Consider the following 25,884-nt stretch of genomic DNA (forward strand, 5'->3'; position numbering starts at 1 on the left):
CATCCTCTTATGAACCTACCTTCCTTCTCTTACATCTTGGGCCAATATACATACCTCTGCAAGTTATCCACAATCTTCCCTGCACCAAAGGGCCCTGCAATCTTGGAGGTGTGAGCCTCTCTAATCAGTTGCAAGCACTTACCTTTAGGAACACATAGCTTATCCAAACTATAGAGTAACCCATCCTAGAGATGGTATTCAATGGTGTTGTTACCATTGTGCACATGACTCTGACTCTACAACTATCGATACACCTCCTTGAACTCCTCATCTTCTAAATATGCCTCTTATCCAGAAGACCTGTCTTCGCGTCTGCTAGTAAGGATTCCATAATGTGTGCGGCCAGAGCGTTCATGTTGTGGTTCAACTATAGGAATGTCTTTTTTAAATGACATTCCTGGTGAAAATAACAAAAATTATCCATACCCATACTTTCTATTTTCAGCACAACATTTGAACTCTAAGCAGACTTGGTGGGTTGATTGTTGTTGTTATTTTTATTATTATTCCTTCACAATGGGAAGGACTTGGGAGGCTTGATTCTAGCTAAAGTCTCGCTTGACCTTCTCTTCAACTCTGAAATTTCATTGGTAAGTTCCTTCATCTTTCCGGTCAAGCTTTCAATATTTGATAATTCCTTATCTTCAGCCTTGCTTGAAGAAGGCTAGGATTTCCTACTAGTTTCCTTGGAGTATTTTGATTCATCGTCATCAGTAATAACTCCAATAACATGCAAGTCCTTCTTGACAATGATTTCTTCTACAAAGTTTTGTGCCAATGTTTTCTTTGCAGCTCTTTTAATGAATGAGGAAATGTTAGTGGGAAAGGTGGTTGTGTAATAATCGATAGTAATCGAATCATGTGGTTTTGTGCCCGGGGAAACTTGTTCAATATACGATTGAACTTTTTATTGAAATATTTCACTTTCTCCTTTCTCCCTATATTACTATTTCCAAACTCTTTCAATAACACAAAATTGTCTTGTCGTCAGCAAATTTCTCTAGGAATAACTTCTTAAACTCCCTCCAACTATGGACTAAATTCATAGGCATACTATGGTACCATGTTGCTACTCTACCTTCTAATCTATAAGGGAAAATTCTTCAAGAAACATGATTGTACCTTACTTCCAACATCCATATATGCATTTAGAAATAATTAATATTATCATTTTCCTTTATCTTCTTGTCTGGATCGAACTTTGATAATAGCTTTTGCGAATGTCTAGGAATATTATCAAGGTTGTCCAGAAGAGCGAGAGACCCTTGGGCCATCCAATATAAGTCCTGGTCAACCATGTCTTTGTCTCTTAGTTCTTACTCCTTTTCTAAATATGAGGAGTCCTCTCCTTCACCATTTAACCCAACAAAAATGTCATTAGAAAGAAAAAGGTCATCCTCGTACCCTTCATTAAGGGGTGGAAGTGGATTTTCTTGCACTGTATCTTCTAAGTATCTTCTAACTTTTCAAGAGTGTCAAAAACCAAATATTCCACTGATCCAAGTGGATGTTGGTGGCCACCCACCTATTCCACTGGGACCCCCACCATTATCTCTTTCAATTTTTCAGTTTCCATAATTGTAGCATAGTTTACTATTTTTGGTAGTTTTTCGGGTCCTAAACTTTCAGAGCCGTTTTGAGGCCCTAAACAAAGTTTTTTTGGGAAAACTAGGGACAATAGGGATTTTGGACCAATGTTGGCTACTCAAAAGTTGTATTCCTCAAATATCTCTTTCTAACAAGGTATTTTGCGTGTCAAACAGAGATCGTATGCCAAAATTACGACCCCAGGAAATTGATGTAACAATTTACCCGAACAGGGTCCATAGTTTTGGTGTTTCATATCCCAGGGTTAGTTTTTTGGATGTTTAGGGTTTTCCATTGTTTTTCAATAATAAATATGCCTCTGAGGCTCATTGTAACACAGTTCAGAGGCATGTAGCAGCCGCATCACTTCTCAGAGCTAAGATACCATTGCCCGAGCTAGTCTTATTTCCATTCTATTTGTAAGCATATTTCAGTATTTGATATTAATGAAATGAAGTGTTATTTATGCCACCTATTTATATTTATGTTTATATCTGTAATTTGTTGCATTCCTATTTAAGCTCAAATAAGTGGTATTAGAGCGGTCTTCTCTTTCTATGTTTTTCTTTGCATGTCCCCAATGAGGTTGGGATATAAGGAGTTAGGGCTCGAACTGGTTGAACCTTTGCAAGACAAGCCTCGCAAATCCCAATAGCCTCCCATGGTGGAAGAGAAGAAAGATGAGGGGAAAGGAGATCCTTTCAAAATCTTGCTCGAAGAAGCCCTCGAGTGATAGAGGAATGCAATGATGGACAACTTTACCCAAATCCTTCAGCAGCTTCCCAAGCACGACACATCTCCTTCCAGCAGCTACTCTAGAAGCACCACATCCCTTAAGGTACAAGTTAACTTTGACATCCCCATATTTGAGGACTAGATAGATGTAGATTCCATAAATAAATGGTTAAATCTGCTAGAGGGATATTTTTATGTTCATGATTTTTCTAGCTGGGAAAAAATTACTTTTGCATTTCTCAGAGTCGCCCCCCACATCAAGGACTTGAAGGAAACCTACTGTGAGAAGAATGACGAAATTACACCCACACTATTTTCGGCTGCCCCCACTTGGAATTTGTTTCGGGATTCCATCGAGGAGAAATACTACTCTGTTAGGAGCTATGAGGATAAATACATAAAGTGGACCACACTGTGGCAGGAAAGGGACTAAGACGTGTCGAAGTTTACCAATGTTTTTCATACCCTTCATACGAAGTTGGGTATCAAGGATTTTTAGAAACATTTGGTACTCAAGTACCATGATTTCCTACATAGGTACATCTAGGATCAGATGGAGTTCCAAGACATCTCCTCACTCGGTATGGCATACTAGTATGTTGTCAAGATTGAACAGAATTTTAAAGAAAAAGAGCAAGACTTTGGATCTGCGAATTTGAAGCAAGGGAAAGGTGCCCCCAAACCAGAGTACAAAGGATAAAGCCAATGCGGGGTGACTCAAGACAACCCATTGAAGCTGCAAGAAAATAACAACACTACGAATTCAAATATGGACACAGGAAAGTGGTGTTAGTTGCATAAGAGCCCCACTCACAACGCAAGTGAGTGTCAGGCCAAACAGCCTTTGGTGGATGAGTTGAAGGTTGCAAAATCATATGCATGTTCTAACTCTGAGTAAAAACCCAACATGAGGAATGAAAAAGGGAAGAAAATTATTGATATAGAGCCTAGTGCAATTGTTTCAACCACCAAGATCCAAAAGAATGAGCCTGAAGATCTAGAGGAGGGGGGGTGTCTCTTCTACTCACATTTGTGGGTGAAGGGTTCATCGCTGCAATTCATTATCGACAGTGCGATCCAAAAGAACCTAATTTCAGCAAAGGTCATGCAGCAGTTGGGACTACCAACCACACCACACCTGCAGCCATACAACATCGGGTGGCTTCACCAAGGACGAGATCTTCGATTCAGCTAGCAATGTTGCCTTCCCTATAGCATCAAGCCCTTCATAAATGAGGTATTGTGTGATGTTACTCCTCTTGATGTTTGTGATGTATTATTAGGAAAACCATAATTATGAAAGCGACATATTGTATATGAGTCAAAACCTCGCTCTGTTATTATTTCCTTGGGTAATACGTTATATAGGATACTGAAGGTAGCTCCGCCTACCGCCATCTCTTTTATCTCTGCTAAGCAATGCAGTAAGATCATCTCCCATACTAGGAAATTTGTTTTCTTTCAGATTTGCTCATAAAGTAAGAGGAAGATCGTAGCCACATCCATGGACCCTGAGAAGGGTTCCTCCACGCAACAGAAGCAAGTGGATATGGTCGTGGAAGGATACAGGGACATCTTCTCCTCACCCACAAGGGTACCCTTACATTGTCAGGTCAAGCATTCATTCAATCTGACTCTTGGAGCACCTCTACCCAACAGGTTGATATATCGCCACTCCATTATTAAAAATACCAAGTACAAGCAATGACGTGATCAACATCAAGTGCCACACAAGTTTCAAGTGGGCAACAAAGCTTGGTTGCCTTTGTAGAAAGAACACCTTATTGGAGCCCATCGAAATCTAAGGCCACTCTGATATGGTACTTACACCATTACCAAGGCTATGGGAGAAAATTATTTTGAGCTCAACATTCCCCCATTCCTTGGCCTACACCCAATGTTCAATGTGGACTGCCTTCAACCATACTTCCCATCATTACTGGATGCATAAGACATTCCAAAATAGCTCACACCAACAGAGTTAAACCCAAACTACATGGAATAGGCCACAACTGATCAGACTATGGGCACACAGGTTAAGAACACTCACCAGCAGAAGACCCAACTATATTAGGCTCTCAAAGCTGGCCAATTCCTGCACCAAGGCAAGTGGCTCACCAAGGACCAAGTTCAATAGAAGTTTTCCCATCTCATGGAGGTAATCAACATAATGGGGACCATTGCTTCCTAAGGGGTGAGGATTGATATAGGTGGATATTGGTGGACACCCACCTATTCCACTAGGACCCCCACCACTGTCTCTTTCAGTTTTTTAGTTTCCTTAATTGTAGCACAATTTACTATTTTTGGCAGTTTTTCAAGTCCTAAACTTTCAGAGCCGTTTTGAGGCCCTAAACAATGTTTTTCGTGAAAAATGGGGCTAATATGATCATGGAACAATTTTGGCCACTCATAAGTTGTATTCCTCAGATAGATATTTCTAACGAGGTATTGTGTGCATCAAACGAAGATCATATGCCAAAGTTACAACCCCAGGAAATTGATATACCAATTCATCCAAACAAGACCCATAGTTTTGGTGCTTCATCTCCGAGGGTTAGGTTTTTGGATGTTTAGTGTTTTCCATTATTTCTGAATAATAATTAGCCCTCTGAGACTCATTGTAACACAGTTCAGATGCATGTAGCAGCCACATCTCTTCTCATAGATAAGCTACCATTGCCCGAGCTAGTCTTATTTCCATTATATTTGTAAGCATATTTCAGTATTTAATATTAATGAAATGAAGTGGTATTTCTACTTCCTCTCTATATTTATGGTTATATCTGTAATTTGTTGTGTTCTTGTTTAAGTTCAGATCATCCACTATAGAAACTAATATACCAATATAGGTTGTTTCTTTCATCTTCAGAAAATGTGGGAGATTCTGTGCACCTAGAATTAAACCGATAGCCTTTACAAACTAATGGGTTATAGGTCTAAGTGCCTTGATTTCTTCGTAGGTAACCTCTTATGTCAACTCCAGGCCAAGATTAAAATACCCTCATACATCAGGAATAGGAGTTGGAATGGTGCTCAGAATATTGCTACCTTGTTTAGAAGATGAATGGTTAGGGTGTCTGCAGTTATCAGCCATAAAAAATGGGTTACCCTCCTTCTAGCACCAGAATGTTGACGGTGTTGGATACTGCCAACATATAGGGGATCTACCTGATATAAGGTCCCAATTAGATCTCACACCGTTTGGTGTAGGATTCCTATCAAAAATACGACTTGGATGTCATTTAATTAAATATATGATTGGCTTTAGTTGTTAGCATGAGAGAGAAGTGAAAATGTCCTTTTGAATGAGAAAGCGAGTGCGCCTTGTGAATGTTCAATTGAAAATGTATCAAGGTTCTCTTGTTGCAAGGGGGAAAACAAACTGAGCTTCTCAGAGAGATGTAATAGTACTACCCTAATGGAGAGACACATGAATAAGAAAGTTGTGTCTAACATCGATCAAAATAGTCCACATGGATGAGACAATCATTATAAACATTACAACACATTTCAAAAATTTGAGCACTGAAGTCAACAAAATAGTTCAATTACTCCAGTAAAGGTGAAAACAAACATGAACCATAGACATTCAAGGAATAGTCTTAGAAACATTCACAATCCATGTATGAAAATGTGTTTTCCTGGAAGGCTTTGATATTAAGAAAAAGTTCCAAGATACATAAATACAACGAACATCACTAGCTCTAATAGTGGAGCATTAAAGCCACTACTTCCTCCCCAAAAGTTCTAACTTTGTCTCTCTAATTCCTTGTGGGAGAAGCCAATGTTAAAAGTCCTTTACATGAGAAATGAGGATCCTTTTATAACTTGGGGCACGACCTTTCACATCCCCATGACTCTTGACTTTCCAACTTCTAATGAATTTTGGACTTCTACAACCTTTGGACTTCCAAATGACTTTTGGAATTACATATGAATTTTGGTATTATAAGTCTTTTGGAATTCTACGACACTTTTTTCCACACATGACTCTAGGACTTCCACTTATTTATTTTTATAATGATTACAACATTACATCATGACTTCCACATCATCATATGATAGAGACATGGAATGTCACTATCTTTGACAATTGGGGCTAATAGTGACTAATGACATGGAGTTTATTCAGTGGCGACATGATTTCCACCCTCCAAAGGGTCTTTGATCTTCGAGTATTTAGGGTGATTTGATTATCAAGCTTCCAATGTGCTCTTTGTTCTTCAATTCTTAATTTGTTTGTCTTATTTTCCATATCTTCCTCATGTGTGATTTCCATGTTGTTCCTGAGATACCTATAACTACAATCTCTCATGACAAGAAACCATCAGCCTGAAAATCTCTTATTCTAAGATGTTTTATGCATGTTTTTTTTCATGCCTTAATAGTGTGCTTGGAAGGAGAAAGAGAGATTCTAGGCACAAGGGTGCACTTCAAAAGGCTGAAGGGATGAAGAGGGAAGCCTTTAGGGCTTTGGCATCTACTCATGCACTCAAGAGGAAGAGACAATCAAGGCATGGCACATGGCATAGGTCCAAAGGATGAAGGGGAAGGCTTAGGGCTTCCCAAGTGTGTTGTGCACTCAAGGGAGAGATGGAGGGCACAGGGAAAACTCCTAGAGGTTCAAAATATGAAGGATTCAGGCCTTCGAGGTGCACTCATGCATTCAATAGGTCTAAGAGGACGCATGGTGCAAGACTTAAGGCTAAAGGGAGAAGCTTCGTGCCTTTGGAGTGCGCTCATTTTCTCATAGTGTCTGGAGGGCTCATGGCACATTTTGGAAGGTTGAAGAGTTGAGCTTAAGGTATTTAGGGTTCACTCATGTGCTCAAGGAGAGTACACTTCCTTGAGTCGAAGGAGTGCCCTCATGGAAGTTATTATCTTGAAGGGCGCAATTCAGAATAGGGAAGGGGAAAGGGCTTAAGGAGTGTGCTTTACGCTCTTGGTGGACACATGGCACACTTACGAACAATGAAGTATTCCTGATTAGGGCTTCAAAGTGTGCTTGTGCACTCTTGGCCTTAATGGGTTCACTTTGAAATCAAAATTTGTCTAAGTCTAGAAGATAGAGAAAGTAGCAAACATGATGCTTTTTAGACATGAAACCATGTGCGACACATACCAACTCATCAAGAAAGCTTATGCAATATTGAAAAATGCTAAGTATACATCAAAATTCCACTTTTCATGCATTCCCCAAGTACAACAAGTGAAGTGTGTGTGACTATGAGCAAAAAGTGATGTTTTACAACGATAAAGATGTCATGACCATGAAACACACCAAAGATGTTATACTCAATATGATGACACTTGAGAACACTCGAGAACACATGAAACATATAGGATGACATGAAACAACATTTGATGCAATGATAAAGTAGGCTCCAAAATTAAAATGTAGTGAAATTTAGGAGGGTGTTATAGCAGCAACAACAGTTTCATTTTAAAAAAATCTAGGTATGAGCGTCCTCTAATGGTTTAAGAGAGTGTATAGAAGAATTTAATGGAGGATTATAAGGAGAAGAAAATGAGAAAATAAGGAAATATGCCACTTATTCTAGGAAGGTAAATGATAATTTGAAATGAATATACTATATTTTATTTAGTTCTACATAAAAAATTATGATATCTAACCTATTTAAAACTTTTTATAGGCTCCCAAACATGTCAAAATAAACTAAGGAAAGACTAGAAAAACATTGGAAACACAAACTTGGCCAAGGTGGGTATGTGAAATTAAAAGCATGAATTGTAAGTAACAAATAATAAAATCATATCATTCATATTTGTAGTATACCTAGGTGGGGTATTATAGAGTACAGAGGGAGGTACCCAACGGAATAATGTAATAATGTGATGGGCCATAGTTAATAAATAAATTGGTTAACCCATATCATGTAAGGGACCATAAGTAGTTAGGAATAATGTGATAAGTCTGTTGTATTAGATATATGGTATTGAGAGACCCTTGGTATTGTATGTATGAAGCCTATATAGAGGCAAGAGACTCCCCATTGAGAGATGTCAAGCATATGGCTTGTGGAGTGTTCTCCTTCCTTGAGTGATTGTATGGTGTTACCCTACCTCAAGGGTTTTGATTAATAAAGAGAAGCATTTTCATATAGTTATTTTTGGGTATATTTTTTATTTTAACATATTTTCAGATCATATCTACTACAGGTGGTATCAGAGCACTTTCTTGGGCGAAGAGGGCGAGCATTTTTTTCATTTTTTGCAAGACTTTCTGGGCAGTGATTTGGAAGATCAAATCTGAAACTTTTGGTACAAAATATGAAAAAACCAATAGAATATCTATATTCTTTGAGGAAAAATACCTGAATTATATAAAAATAATAATAATAATAATAATAATATAACTATAAAAAAATAAAAAAAATAAAAAAAAAAATCTGAATCGGAGTCTGGATGAGGGAGATGTCACTGATTTAAAGTCAGTTGTTTTGCATAAGTTTCTCTAATGGCAATTCGTAGACGGCGGATATCCAGTAAATTTTTTTAGTTTTTTTGTGGGGAAGTTTGGGAAGATAATTGCATATCTTATATCCTCTTGAAAAATATCCCAATTTCAAAAAAAAAATGGGTCGAATCAGAGTCTGGATGAGGGAGATCTCGCTGATTTAAAATCAGCTCTTGTTTCAGAATATTTTGTGACGACTGGATAGTTGCAACATGAACCTGAGTTCGAGGGTGACCATATCGAAATTTCAATCACATGGGAAGATGTAGAATGGTTGTTCCACTTCCAAAAATAGGTTATAATAAGGATTCCAAGCCATATTGACTGAGTGGTGTCCATTGTCCATTTTAAAACCATTACTCTATTTTTAAGGGTTCTATCAAGATATTTTTTATAGGAAAAGATCATGGTCCTACTATTGAAGAATTCATAACCTAATCAAGAATTTGAAAAAGTCCTTTTAGAAAAATGGTCTCATGCTAGAAAACAAGTAAGTGGGACACATAAGGAGATATTTTATGATGGTATCTCCTTATTACAGGTTCATGGATTTATTCAAAAAGAGAAGATCATTGTGTCTATCAATCCTAATTACACGCATAAATTTATTAATGTTCATTTAGCTAAAAGATTGCAAGTCCTAGCCAAACAAATGGACCACACACAGGTTAATAATGAGGAGGTGCAAGTTTATAAAGATTTGAAGATTTCTATGGATAAGTATGTATTGCATTCTTATTTTTATGCTTCAAATGATGTCGTTTTGAGATACACTTGGATGGAATCTGTTGGTACTATTCATGAAGCTCTGGTATAAAATAAAAATAAAAAAATAAAATTACATTACAAGATATTTCCATCAATAAACAGGTAGAGTCCAAGCTGGCTGAAGCATAAAATGTTGCAGGTACTGACACATTAGATGAGGAGTCTGTGGACCATGGTTGAAGTAATAATGGAAGATAATAAAAAACCATAGATTCCATAATAGGTACCTGTTGTAGCGGCTACAACCACCCTCCAAAATTTTTCCTTAGCTTTGTTTTGGAGCCTCCCTAACAACCATCCTCAGCAGCATGTCTTGCACTGTCAAGTACACAAGCTTCGATGGTTTTCTAGTAGCATGACAGCATGTGCATGATATCTTGTTGCATTCCCTTCACAGATTGCTTCTCCAGACTTGGTCCAGTTGTAGTGTCATGAGCTCCCTCAAGAAATTGCGCAATTCTGGAGGGGAACCAACCTTCCTTCTAGAAATTGCCCAATCCTATATGACACCCTGTTGGCCTCAGAAACTTTTGAAAATGGCAACAAGAAATGCTTAAAATAGAAGTGCTAAAAATAGCACTATTATAAATAACAATTTGGGTACCAGTGTTCGACATAGAAATAAGGAATCAAAATTGGAAGTGCTAAAAATAGCATTGCTATAAATAGCATTTCGTGATGGATTCCAATTTTAGTTAGTCCCTGAACTAAAATTGAGAAGTAAAATTTGAATTTGATCTTAGCAACTATTTGTAAAATAATTAATTAATTCATCTTGGGTTAATTAGTTGGATAAAATCAAACATGAAGTCTATGTGAAGACATTCAATAGTTTTTCCCTTGATTGAGTAATTTATCCATCAGTTAAAGAGATAAGGATGAGTTGTAATTAGTTGGCTCAGTTAACTAAGTCAAGTCCAGTTAGATTAATTCAAACAGTTTGTTGAATTAATTGTGAGTTCAGTTAGTTAATGCATGCATGCATGTAACTATTTCTCTCTAGATAACTAAATATTCTCTCATAAATAACTCATGCATGTCATTTCAGTCAGAGACCCAGTTGAGATCAGAGGAAGGGACAGTGTACTATCAGTTGGAGGATTTTTCCTATATAGGAAACTCATCCATGCAGAAGGAATTATCTCCTTCACGATTATGTAGTTACTACTGAGCCAAGTGAGCAGTGTGAGGTGGGAATTCACACAAGTGGAAGCACTAGACCCCAGGAAAAACTGTGCAAGGAAATAGGAGGCTTGGATGGCAGAGGAGAAGGTTTGTGAGAAGCCTTTGACTGTCTATGAGCAGCAGAGGGATTGTACTGAGAGCTGGATAGCTTGTGAGCTAAAGCTTTGTGTAATCCAAACATATCTCCACTTGTATGATAATACAGAGATTGGTGTTTTTAGCTGAGGCTTTCCCCAGAGTATTCTTCTGTGTTCCATGTGTATAATTTCTTCTTCCTTGTTATATGTGTTCTGATTGATCTAGCTCAAATTGATTAAGCTTCCGCAAAGTTTGATTGTATAAGTAGATCTAGTATTTTGCTTTAGTATATTTCATTATCAGGTGATCTATAGTGGGAATTTATATATGGTATCGCAGCAAAGGTGGTCAAAGTGAAGAACAGTATACAAGAAGGGAGAAGTTCGAAGTTTCAAGTTCCTGAATATAGAAATCAAGTTCTTATCACATCTCAATTTCACCAATGGCATTCAACGATTTAAGACTCTAGTATGCCCTTGATGGTAGCTCAAATTATATAGCTTGGAAGGATCACATGGAAGTAGTATTAGAGGATAATGGTCTAAAGGACTTCATTGATCAAGAAGTCCCCAAGCGACTGATGCTACAGAATTGGCGGAATGGAAGAAATGTGTGGCTAGAGCAAGGAGAATCCTTCTGAAGGGAGTTCGAGACCACATAGTCTCTAGTCTCCATGGGAAGGAGACACTGTTTTCAATGTGGAAAACATTGAAAGATCTATATCAGAACAGCAGCAATCAGAGAAAGCTAGCGGTGAAAGACAAGCTTCAGAAAATCAAGTGTGAAAAGGGTGACACGATCTCTACATATCTGAACAAGCTCACCATTTGTAGGGATGAGCTTGGAATTGTAGGGATCACGACAACTGATGATGACATGGTGATTCTTGCACTTCTCGGTCTTTCTAAGAGCTGGCATACCTACTAAGACTCAATAAATGGAAGAGAAAAGCTTCCACACTGGGAATGACTTTGGTCGAATCTGATGTAGGAGGATATAAGAAGAAGCACCAGAGATGGTTCTTTATCCAAGGAGGATGAAGAAAATTGCACCTTAGCAAGTAAGGCAAAGAAGGGGAAGGAGAAGGATTCTCATCCCAAATTGAGTTCTTCCTATGGTGGGAAGAAGTTTGACAAATCAAAAGTATGATGCTTTTGTTGTCATGAGGTGGGCCATTTTGCTACAAATTATCCACTGAAGAAATCCAAGATGGGATCCAAGGAAGAATCTAAAGGTGAGGCATTGGCCTCATAGTTCGAGTTGGATTTCACACTCTTCGCATGCAAGGTTTCATCCATGGTGGGATGTGGTTGGTTTCTTGATAGTGGAGCTTCTTTCCACATGACCGGCGACAAGATTTTTTTCATTACCTTGGAGGAGAAAGATCTCCAGATACTCATAGCGATGGGTAATGATGAAAAGTATAGTGTCTCACGTGTAGGAACAGTTGTTTTTTAGAGGGAGCATGGAGCTCACATTACATTGACCGATGTCAAGTATGTACTAGGACTGAAGAAAAATTTGGTGTCGATCGCAATGCTAGAAGACAAAGGCTATGATGTAGTCTTCAGTGAGGGAAAGGTTTTCCTTCGACACATCACCACTAGACAGGTGAAGAAGATTGGTTCATGAGTCAAGAACCCGTATGCTCTTGAGGTTCAAGACGCATGCAAAGCCTTGAGGAGAAAGGAAAATGTTGGAGACTTGGTGGTTGAGAGGGAGAGTACATTACCTCTCAACATGCAGCACCAGAAGAAGTCTCAGACAATTGTGGAGGAACCACAATTAGAGAAGTAGCTTAAGGAAGTTGTGGAGCAACCACAACTAGAGAAGCCAAGAGGAGATCGAGTGCAGGCATCCACTCATGTAGAGACCTCCAGTAGGGGGAAATTTCGAGCCAAGTGGGTAGAGGGATCACATGCCTCCATACCTTCAGGTCGGAGGTGGGGCGATGTGGAGTGACAGTCCCAACAAGGCTGGAATAAGGGCATGATCATTGAGGTACCCAATCTCTTTGATTATACCTTGCTACGAGATCCTTGATAAGGAGTAGCAGGACTGGCTGAGTGGGTAGAGGTAGATGCGGATGGAGTGGCAGAGAGAGCTACAGTGCAAGAATCCCAAGACAATGCAGAGCTAGCAAGCTACAACAATGCGAGAAGCATAGGAGTGTTTCACCAGTACAGGATGGCACAGAGAAGTGTTCAATGGTGTGAGATGCATGGAGTTTTCTAGCAGCTTAGAGGTCATAGAGGGAGAACTTGTATGAGGCAGAGGAAGCCTCAGCATCAGAGGATGTTTCTAGCCCAATAGGGAGGTCGGTTGGGAGATTTTTTTTGTTTCTAGAGTTGTTGGAGCAACAACACTTGGTAGAAGTGTTGCATGCAAAACATTCCAAAGGTTCAAGATCGGGTTCAAGTTGAATGCCTTCCTTGTTGAGAGGGAGTGTTGAAAATGGCCACAAGAAATGCTAAAAATAGAAGTGCTAAAAATAGCATTGCTATAAATAGTAGTTTAGGTACCAGTGTTGGACATAACAACAAGGAATGAAAATGGAAGTGCTAAAAATAGCATTGCTATAAATAGCGTTTTGGGATGGATTCCAATTTACTTAGTCCCTGAACTAAAATTGAGAAGTAAAATTCAAATTTGATCTTAGCAGTTGTTTGTAAAATAATTAATTAATTCATCTTCAGTTAATTTTTGGAGAAAATCAAACATGAAGTCTATGTGAAGACATGCAACAGTTTCTCCCTTGATTGAGGAATTTATCCATCAGTTAAAGAGATAAGGATGAGTTGTAATTTGAGTTGTAATTAGTTGGCTCAGTTAACTAAGTCAAGTCTAGTTAGATTAATTCAAACAGTTTGTTGAATTAATTGTGAGTTCAGTTAGTTAATGCATGCATTCATGTAACTGTTGCTCTCTAGATAACGGAATATTCTCTCATAAATAACTCATGCATGTCAATTCATTCAGAGACCCAGTTGAGATCAGAGGAAGGGACAATGTACTGTTAGTTGGAGGATTTTTCCTATATAGGAAACTTATCCATGCAGAAGGAATTATCTCCTTTAGGATTGCGCAGTTACTACTGAGTCAAGTGAGCTATGTGAGGTGGGAATTCACACAAGTGGAAGCACTAGACCCCTGGAAAAAATATGCAAGGAAATAGGAGGCTTGGATGGCAGAGGAGAAGGTTTGTGAGAAGCCTTTGACTATCTATGAGCAGCAGAGGGACTGTACTGAGAGCTGGATAGCTTGTGAGCTAAAACTTTGTGTAATTCAGACATATTTCCACTTGTATGATAATATAGAGATCGGGGTTTTCAACTGAGGCTTTCCCCATAGTATTCTTCTGTGTTTCATGTGTATGATTTCTTCTTCTCTATTATATGTGTTCTGATTGATCTAGCTCAAATTGATTAAGCTTCCACAAAGTTTGATTGTAGAAGTAGATCTAGTATTTTGCTTTAGTATATTGCATTATCAGGTGATCTACAGTGGGAATTTCTACAAAAACTGTGCAATTTTGCCTGTTAGCCTTCCCTGGAAAAACTACATAATCTGACCCAATAGGACTGCTGAGCCCAAAAATTTTGCAATTTTGGGCAGAAATCAGCTGCTCAGCCTAGAAAATGTATAATCCCTCTAGGCAGCCAACCCATCTCCCTCCCAGAAATGTGCAAATTTCTCCCTCAGTCAGGCAGGTTGTTGCATGTGCCATCGGGTTGACCAGTTCCAATCGGGACCGAGAAAACTCGACTTGCATGCATGGGCTGCTTTTTCCCGAAATAGCAAAAAGGAACATGCAAAAAGCATCCCTAGTTTGTAGGGAGCTATTTTTAGCAACTAGAAGTTACATGCAAAGATCATTTTAGAACCTTTCCTCCAAGTGTCGCTTTTCCTTAGATTTGTGGCATGTGCATCATGAGCATTGAACTTATTTATTCAATTCTTCAAAGCTCACTTATTCACATTGATCTTGGAGCTCTAACATCCCACAGCACATCCAAGAGTCTTCGACTCATGCAACTCAACTATTTCTGAGTAACTCCACTTAACTTGTCTTTTGCAGCATTTATGTCGCTTTTTATGTTTTGGCTTGTGTTAGTGTTGTCTGCTTGATTTATGTGAACACTTTTCGTTATTCACTTTGATATTAGCTTGTACTAGTATCATTTAATTTTTCGTTAGCATCTCACTGTTGTCACATGCATGACACTATTTTGCACGAATGGTCATTGATTCGGCAACTCACTTCACAGACATGCATGTTGTTCTGTTTTATGAATCCTGAATTAACTATTTGCATGCACAATCATTTACTCCTCCTTACACTCAATATCACCATGCATTCACATTCACGTTTTCTTTCAGTTTCCTGTCAGCGGGTCTGGGCAACATTGGTCTAGAATTTGCCTCACCAAGATAGCATTGAGCAATATTGAGAGGGAAGTATCTGCCTTCCTCCCATAAAATGTGCATTTTTCCCCAATGACTATCCTCCAATATTGCATTGCTTAATTTTGAGGGACAGTGACTGCTGGCCTAGAAAATTGTGCAATGTAGTCACTAGGCTTGCAACCCTTGCTAGTTGGAATTCTGCATTGCACAATCCCAGAAACCAGTAGGCCAATCTAGATTGCGCATTACGCAATTCCAGTAGCCCGTAATGCCTTTTGCATAGCTCTAGTAGCCAGTCTCCTGGTCTCCCAAGAAAAATTGCACAATCCTTGCGAGTCAATTCCCAATTATGTTTCATGTCGTTCCTCAAGTTCGCTTTGGTTTTAGCTGATAAATATCTTTCCATGCATGTCACCATGTCTCCAGATCTAGCAGGTGTTCATCTGTTGCTCAGCAATTCAGGATCAATGGCCTCCCAGGGAGCAAGATCAAAGGACACCGACAAAAGTGCAACTAGAGCAGTAGTTGAGTGAGTATCTACAAGTCTGCCAATCTATGAAGACACCAAGTTGATTGTAGATAAGGACATGATGTTGAGATGGCAAGAGGTCAATGATGCATTTACAGGGACATTTGGGGAAGACCTCAAACACCACCAAGTCTATCTGAACATTCACAAGTCTGGCTTGTACCAAATTGCATGCAGGTATCCCGTGTTCAAATGCATGGACATGATACATTGGATCGTCTCACACACTGATCCCGAGACGATGACATTAAACAGTGCCAGTGAGATGGAGATTTTTACCTTCAGGGCACAAGATTATGAACAGATATACCATATGTCGAATCACGTGATCACCATGGAGACACCCTTCAGCATACCCAACATCAATTCCAACTCTAGAGACATCTTGAAGAACTGGGTAAAGGAGCTGGCCAAATTGCAAAAGGCATATCAATACTTGGTCATCTTTGCATGTCGCTTGTATGGCCAAGAGAGCACGGAAACCTTCCCATGAATTTGGGTGATAGCGTTGGACCAACTGGCCACTGAAGGCAAATCATGCAACTGGTATGACATGTTGGCTCACAGCCTGAAGGAACAGGTAACAAGAGCTCAACAGTCGCGCAAAGGTCAGAAAGTAGAAATCTACATGTCCACTTACATCTTGGATGCAATCTATACCCATCAATAGTTTTCGGGCTTGAAGTGGGCATGGACACCAACGGAGATCTCTATGAATACTTATTGTAAAATGTTGTCGAAATGAAGCTTCAAAGGACTTATCACACAGTTGTCTGATCATTTTGTCACCTTGGTGTACAAGATGATATTTGAATAGGATCCACCCTACATATCGAAGGCAGCAATGGAGTCACTGATCAATATAGTAGATTGGTATGCCTCACCGTTAGCCACCTTCATATAGATGTACAACGTGGAGAAGCCTCCACATGTTCTATCGAAGTTTTACTTAGACAATCTCGTCATGCAGGAAGTATCATAACACACCTTGGAAGGATTGTCAGCCAGGTTTCACCAGAAGAAGAAGGCACCTTGGCCTTCTCTTCCATTGTGCATCAGGTTATACGAGATACGAAGTTTCAAGCATGCGGATTTCAAAGCAGAGGAGATCAAGAAATATCCATTCGACGCCCGAAGCTACAATCTATATGACCTGCACTATTTTGTAAAAGTTCACTGCATGAGAGTACAATTTTAGTGGATCCACGGGTCATGTCATTGGGCGGAGGAGGACCCATGGAGATATTGTTAAAGCTTCTCCAGGCACGATGAACTCATAGGCATCATTGTGGAATGGTTAGCGAAGCAGCATCCTAGAGAGCACCAGCGGCATTAGCAGCAACAGAGGTAAACATATCGGCATACGACAAGGGAAAGAGGAAGATTGTAAAAAACATGGAGGAGGGACAAAGCTATAAGTTCCGAGCAGACCCACTTGTGCAGAAAGCATCTTTGGAAACAGAGGTGAAGAGGAAACAACGTGACAAGAGGAATGTGCAAAGGCAGAGAGAAAAACAAAGAACAGAGGAAACAAGGAATGAGTTGCATGAGTTCAAGGAGAAATTCTGGAAGGAATATGAGTTCCGCAGACAGGAGAAGGAAGCACAGCAAGAACAGGTACAACATGGGGCACAACATGTACAGATAGATGAAACTGCACCTGTACAGGTAGTCAACTCATCCGAACAACTAGCACCAAGCAAATAAGATCAGCCATTGCAAGAGCAAGAATTTTCTCGAGAGATTGAAAAAGCACTTGAGCAGATGGAAATGGATATGGAGCAATAGGAGTTAGAGCAAGACACCGACCTCATGCCTCACCACCAAGAGGTCGACCCACTAGCTTCACCAGATCTGGAAGCGAAGCAAGTCCCAATAGACCAAGGAGACATTGAGATCCTTGGAGACAATCCGGAGGGAGAGATGCACAACATCTCATTTGATGAATCCCAACATAGAGTTGTGCAATCTTGCAAAATGTCGACTCTAGATGATCATACATCTCGTGCGCAGTTTGAGGAAGGAGTGATCATGTCTGACATGCACAACATCCAACAGCATTGGCCGATGCTACCAAAGCATATGCTGAAGCCACTAACTTGAGTGTTTGCTTCTTGATAGCTGAGAACGAGCGAATCAAAAAGGAGTTACAGATGTCCAAGCAGGGAGGAGAGTTGGTTACAACATTCGCCAAGGAGAGTTGAAGAAGGAAATATTGGATGAAGTATTGTCCCTTGACACAGCCATGTGGGCATTGTATTTGAAGTTTGGTACCATGCATAAGGCAGTTATCCATCTCAACAGTTGGTAGCAGTGGTGTGTGAGGAGAGAACATATCTTTTCGAACATGCATGTTGTTGTTGATTACATGAAAACATGGACAATGAGATACAAGGGAGCCCTGTTACACTTTCCCAAGATGATGAAGCCCAGAGCGGTCGAGGTGAAGGCATGCACCCAGAGTCAGATCCGGAACTATGAAGATCTCTTGCAGCTCATCACTAGTCTATAGGCTTCCCATGCACAGGTATTCAGTAGTATGGATGTTGTTGTGCGCACACATGTGATCTCATCTATTGGGACACTCACCTAGGCAAATACAAAGACATAGGTCCGATTTGAGCTTGACTCATACATTGACGAGTTGATGCGCATAGCTACCAGCCCATTCTTGATGATTAGTGCAGACACCATGCACTAGTATGTTGTTGGTCCGGACACACTCAAGACAATGATGCACATGTTATCAGACAAGTTGGACAAAGGAGCTCAAGTAGTGTACCCGGATGCTATGGAGGAAAGATTTTGTTTTTAGAAAGATGTCACCTTAGAGTACACTGACACCATCGCAGGCTACCGAGCTTGGCATTAGTTCGCTATTGTTGACCACCATGAGGATGTCAAAGAGTTGGTCTTCCCAAAGTTATCCGAATCATAGTGATGTCTTGCATGGCGTTCTCAAGCCTATTTTTTATCACATGGGTACATGTGCAGATTGTATGTAATGTCTTGTCAAGTGTAAGTTCAAGTGTTGATAGTTGGATGTAACAGTCATAGAGTAGATGAAGAATCATGAGGGTAGATGAATTGTCACAAAGGGGAATATCAAGGGCCACCCCACCCTTTGCTATAAATATTCCCTCATAACTCATTGTAAAGGCTTTTGGTCAGCCAAGCTTCCGATAGGATATCTTAAAGAGAGCTTGGATAATATTGTAATGAGTCGTGGCTTCTCCACTGCGCAGATCTAGTATATCTCTTTGGAGGAGCAGGCGGCAGTGACTGTAATGTTGTCAGAACTAGTGGTTGGTCATGGATGTATTGTATGACTAGAACTTACATTTCTTAATATAATAGAGCCAACATGTTTCATGCATATGTCGTATTGTATTTCAACTATATTTTTTACTCTAAATGATATATGTATCTGTTTTCTTATGCATCCATGTGTAGCTATTTTCTGTATATGTATGTATGAATCTTACTGAAATGTGTTGTTGATTTAACCATCACTTTGGATTGCTAGCTTACTTTCTTTCCATGTTGTGATGCATCTTTGCTCATGTGTTCCTTTCTTAACTATGTGCTTTCACAAGTTTCCAAGGAGCGCACTCACCTCACCCTCCATGTGTTAGAACCACTCATTCACCCTCCTTAACTTACTGCATATGTCACACCCTTGCTACCAACAGGGACATATTACTTGCCTTTGTGCGAAACCGTGGTCAAGGCGATACTGTATGACTCACCGTTGGGACTCCTACACCAAACGGTCTAAGGTCTACTTGGGACTTCTTACCGTGGAAATCCCCTAACATGTTGGCGGGTCCAGCACCATCAATAATACCAAATACAAATTAAGATCCATTAGCTGGTGAATTAAGGAAAGATACACCATTGGTTAAAACTTCAGCATGTCACCACCCACATCACCCAGCAAGAAAATAACCAACAAGATGGCAACGAATTAGCAACAAGGACAACAACCCCTGCACAATAGATAGAGAGGTGTGATGATCCACCCACATCACATCAACACAAAGGAACGCTAGGATCAACTCCCATCTCAAGCGAGCGAGACACCAGCTAGATCGAGTAGTCACATGGCTCTGGGATGGCTAGATGTACATGCATGGTACCACTGGACTACTCTTTTGAGTAGATCTTATTATTTGTGTTCTTCTTATGTTTCAGGGATGAAACATGTTTAACAGGGGTGGAATGTAGTATACCTAGGCGGATATTATGGGGTACAGAGGGAGGTACCCAAGGGAATAATGTAATAATGTGATGGGCCATAGTTAATAAATAAAGTGGTTAACCCGCATCATGTAAGGGACCACTAGTTAGGAATAATGTGATAAAATCATTGTATTAGATATATGGTATTGAGAGACCCATGGTAATGACCCGTGGTATCATATGTATGAAGCTTATATAGAGGCTAGAGACTCCCCATTGAGAGATTTAAAGGATCATGGTATTGGTAAGCATATGGATTGTGGAGTGTTCTCCTTCCTTAAGGAGTGATTGTATGGTGTTACCCTACCTCAAGGTTTTTTATTAATAAAGAGAATAATTTCTATATTTTGTGTTTGTAATTCTCTTGAGATTATTTGTAGTTATTTGGTATATTTGCATTTTTATATATTTAAAAGTCATATCTACTACATAGAGCCACTGAACTCCTACCATCACATTAGTGTTTGGTACATCCACCACAAATAAATTATCTATCACTGTATAATTCCCCATGATTAGCTTCAATTTAGGGCATATCTAGTGTAGTCCATCTAATGGCCACATGATATGGCTGTTGTGAAGCCATCAAAATCCTCTATCAGAATCTCTCTCTGGTCAACCATGGTTGCATCTCTAAAGTTATGGGAAGACTTACCATCAATCAATTGTCACCTTGTTCTTTTCCAGAACCCCTCTGACTCAGAAAGTATGATACCTGGGGAATACTCACATGGTGTAATAATAGGGGCTTTGCCTCCATCCTTTGAAGTCTCACCCTCGGTCGTCTGGTGTCCATGTTTCTGAGCCTACATTAGCATTGGCTCCTCATCATTATGATCATTGTTGCCACTCTTTGAATATACCTCAATATAATGGGTCTTGCTCACTTTTTCCTTTCATGCACACTTGTTCCCTAGTGCCCAATGCTCTTGAAATATGAAATAGAGCTTCTCCTTTCTCAACTCCTTTTGGGTCTCCTTTTCCGAATTCTATTTTGCAATGCCCTCCCTTTGACAATGTTTGACTTATTTGGTATTCTTGGGAAAGAAAGGCTTAGGAGGGAATCTTCTCTTAGGAACAACATAATGCATGTCCATGGCTCTGTTAACTGCATCACAAAGAGTGGCGGGTTGATATCCTTTGACCCAACCACATAGAGGCTCAGATAGCCCCTCCATAAATATCATCGCCACTCTAGCCTCCAAAATTTCTATGACCATAATTGTTAGTCTCTAAAACTATGAAATATAGGCCTCTAGACTTCCTAAGTTGAACCAACTCCCAGAAATGAAGCTTTGGATCCTTCCTATCGAAACTCTCTATGAGCCTTTGAGTAAACTCAGTGTATGAGGTAATGTTGGTGTGACCCAATGTCGCCAACCCATGGTACCACCACACATGGGCTTCATTATCCAAGTGAAATATGGCCAGCTTAATGGCCTCTTCCTCCGTCATTTGATGTAACTGGAAATATGTATCTATCTTTTGTACCCATGGCCGAACTGGACAGTGAGATGACCCATCAAAGTAAGGAATGGTCACCTTCCCCAATGCCTTATGTAGTTCGTGATTCTTCCTCAAATCCTTTTGAACTACCTTAGGCTTTCTTTTTAGTTGGAGCTGGCAGAACTCAGTGAAACTCATAACAACTTGGAACTCATATCCCAATGCTTTATACTCCTCCAAATAATCTACATAAAGGATCACGTAACTCATGTTGTCTTCTTGGTCCTCTGTTGTTGCATGTATGAACTAAGACATAATTAGTTTGAGTGCTCTATTGTGTAAATTTGAATGGCTTTGCATGGTAGTATGGGAATGCCTGAACTCAACATTGTTAGACCCTTCTCCATTAACAGGATCCTTCTCGAAGGAAGTACCTTTATTTTCTATCCCACCCATCAGATCTACCATATCCTTTTGGCATATATCCAAATCTTTCAATACACTAAGAAATTTGTTGAATTCTTAAGTTTCCTTGTCCCCCATGTCTGGCTCTTCCTTTTCAAGTGTCTCTTCTACCCTTTTTCCATTTCTAGGGGTTTCTTCTTCCTCTCTTCTCTTCCCTAGATATTCTTCTTCTTCCCAAATGGGAGTGGGCTCTCTGACTTGAAAGCTCCTTCTATAGGTTACCCCACTGAAATGATTTTCTTATGAATTCATAAAATTGTTGATAATCTACCCTTAAACCCCACATCTCCCAAAGAATATGCTCTTATACCACTTTAAGATACCCACCACGGATATTTTGGAAAGGACCCACAAATTTTTTCTGTTTTAATAGTTCACTTGACTGTGGTGTTTTCACAAATAGTTTGAAACAATGTGTTGTAGATGATCCTTTGATGAATTATATTAGAAATAACACTAACAATTCCAAGCACACATGATAGATATACTTACCAGCAAATGATAACCATTTTTGCATTGAAATTATAGGCATACATACCACTACTAACACACACTTTAATAATGATAGAGAACTAAGATAGAAAATACCAGTGAATAGTGGAAGAGATAATGATTGTAGATGAATGTTATAATATCAGAGTACCACAACAATAATAATCCTCCATATTGAGTATCTCTCTCTCTCTCTCTCTCTCTCTCTCTCTCTCTATATATATATATATATATATATATATATATATCACCTTCAAATACTTAGGTATGCCCAAAAAAAATACACAGGTACAGAATCTCATTACCCGACAGTAATCATTCTAGCAGTGATAAATTTGTGGTCTTTGATACTAATATAAGCTTTGCATAGCTGATACTTAACTGAACAATGACTAGGAGGACTTGAACAACCAACAATAAAGGGATTTCAGCCTAAGATATATCCACACCAATGAGGAAATACTTGACTTCAAGATTTGGTAACACACAAAGGTTCTCTTCAGCACTTCAATCTTGGTTTTATCTCTGAAATCAACCCCAAATAGACTTGAGAAAACATTAGTAAGGAAGAAGAGGGTGTAGCCAGTAAATAAGAAGGAAACTTGCTCCACCAACACAGAAGTAACATGACCCTTTCGTTATCTCTGACTCTCAGCCCCAACATCTAGAAAAACTCATCTAGCAAGAGTAGTATAAAAATCAACCTTCGACTGGAAAATTGTTCTACTTTTCCATAGAAAAAATCAACCCACTGGGTATACTCAACTTTATAAGCTTCAACCCACAGAGATGTGGCTTATCTTTGACCCTCTAAATGCAAAAAACTCCTCCTACATGTATATAGAAAACTCAATATTAGAAGATAAAATCAACAAATAACACATTTTTCCTCCATTATATTCTGCAAACCTTCTTCTTCTTAGTAGAACAATAGTGAAATTTGAGTGATTCCTCTCTCTAAACCAACTAGGGTGCATAGTTTCAACACCGAAGCTAGCAATGATGGCCATGATTTCTCAAATTATAAGCTTTCTTCCAAAAGCTCTCCAAAATCTCTTTTCCACAAATTTCAAGTGATAGAATGAGGAGAGACTCCTCACTTTTCTCCTTTTATAACTTAGTGGCCACTTTTTGCCGCCATTTTACCCTTTTAATTTTATAAATTCACTTTAGGAACTTTTCACTTTATAAATTGAAAGTGACTTTTCATTAGCCTAGGAAACGACCCTTTTTCACCACTTTGACATTTATAATGTTTCTCCTAGGTGAATCATGTTCCCTTAGTTAAATTTTCCTTACCTTAGCCTACAGGAACTTCATGAGAATATTGGTACCCTGTCTTATGCTTCATAAGCAGTTTGGGACATTACAATCCTCCATTGCCAAGATTACTTTCCCTCAAGCAACTTTAGCTCTGATCTTTTAGCACCTGTTCACCCTCCCAAGTGGCATCCTTAATAGGTAAATCCTTCCATTTTATCAGGTACTTCTTTATGGTTATATTCCTCAACTTTAGCTCCCTTGCCTCCAAAATCTCTTCTGGAACCAAAACTAGCTCTCCTTACTCATGCAATGGTGGGGGGTCAATGGAGGCAACTGCATGCTTCCCCAATGCCTTTTTGAATCACAAAACATAGATGACGTTGTGAATTTTACATCCTTTAGGAAGCTCAATCTCATTGGTGACTTCCCCAACTCATCTCATGACTATATAGACATGTTGAACTTGGGTTTCAATTTTTATTCCCCTTTTGTTTTAGAAATGACTTCCTGTGGGGTTGAAGAATAAATTACACCATGTTTGCCACCTCAAAGTTATGTTATATCATGTGAGTGTCTACATATATTGTTTGTTGGTTATGACACATATGTAAGTTGTCATTGAGGACCCGTAGGATATCTTAGCTCTCCTGAATCCAAAATTTATCTAAAGGGGCATGGATCTCCCCAAATACATGATCTACAAATTTCAGGGCATCATATTTTTACAGTCCTTTGAAGGTAATCAACCAATAGACATGTGGAAAGTGGTATTTTAGTAGTGTTCCCCTAGATGCAAACACTTTATCCATACCTTTTGTGTAGGAATTTACAGGGTAAGTTCCTCAGAAAGAATACCAAAAGGACACCGCTCACAACCAGATCTCAAATCAATACACCAGTATTTTTGACGTGGTTAAAACCCTCAGAGTGCAAGGAGGGAAACAGTCCATGGCCTGTCCCAACGTAGGTACAGACAATTTATTAATCAAAGAATGAAAATTTACATAAGCTTCTCTCATGCACGGATTACCCGAACAATGACCCTCCATGCGCTTTAAATAGAACTCATGGACCAATCGGGTGTCAAGCCACAGATCAAGTGTCGATAATACCGAGGTGAGAGTGAACCGTCGGATCACTACATATCGTGACCGTCGGATTGTAAGTTACAATATGTACAACGGTAAAGAAAGACACTTTACCTAACTCTATACCTAACTCTAAACTAGACCAAGTTGATCTTAACTATATCCTATGTGTCGGAATATCCTAACATCCCCCCTTAAGAACAACTTGGGATAGGATTGAAGGATTTACAAATATGACACAATAGGAGAAGGAAGGAGGCACTAGAGCCTATCCCCCCTTAGTGACAACTTCCTGAACTCTAAGCATATATCGAAGTTTAGTGAACTTCGCCTCTGTGAGAGCCTTTGTGAAGATGTCTGCAATCTGATCATCTGTTGGACAATATTGTACTTCAAGAGCATGGTCATGAATGAGTTTTCTGATGAAGTGCATGTGTAGTTCGATGTGTTTGCTGCGCTGATGCTGGACTGGATCTTTGCATAGCTGAATGGCACTTTGATTATCACACCAAAGGGAGGTTGGATGCTGCTGCTCAAAGCCAAACTCTGATAGGATCTGACGAAGCCACAAGGCTTCCTTACTAGCTTCCACGGCACCACGATACTCTGCTTCTGCTGACGAAAGAGAAATGGCAGCCTGTTTCTTACAAGCCCATGTAATAGGTCCTGAACCAAGAGTGAAGACATAACCGGCAGTAGACTTCCGATCATCAGGGTCACCAGCCCAATCAGAATCAGTGAAACCAACTAACAGAGGAGCTGCTTTGGCACTATAATGAATCCCAAACTGTACTGTACCTCGAACATAACAAAGTATTCTTTTGGCTGCTTTCCAGTGACTTTCACGGGGGTTTTGCATAAAACGAGCAACAAGGCCAACAGCAAAGGAAAGATCAGGACGAGTATGGGTTAAGTACAAGAGTTTTCCTACAAGTTGACGGTATAAGGTAGCATCAACTTCAGGAGAAGAACAAGAGACTGAAAGTTTGACTCCAGACTGAAAGGGAGAAGGGGCTGGCTTACAGTCTTCCATGTGAAAATGACGAAGAATATCACAAGCATACTTGGACTGGGAAAGGGAAATACCCTCCTTGGATTGCAAGACTTGAAGACCGAGA

This window comes from Pinus tabuliformis, chromosome 7, assembly GCF_031772625.1.
Source record: "Pinus tabuliformis cultivar Carrire ecotype Pingquan chromosome 7, CPIR1, whole genome shotgun sequence".
NCBI lineage: Eukaryota > Viridiplantae > Streptophyta > Pinopsida > Pinales > Pinaceae > Pinus > Pinus tabuliformis.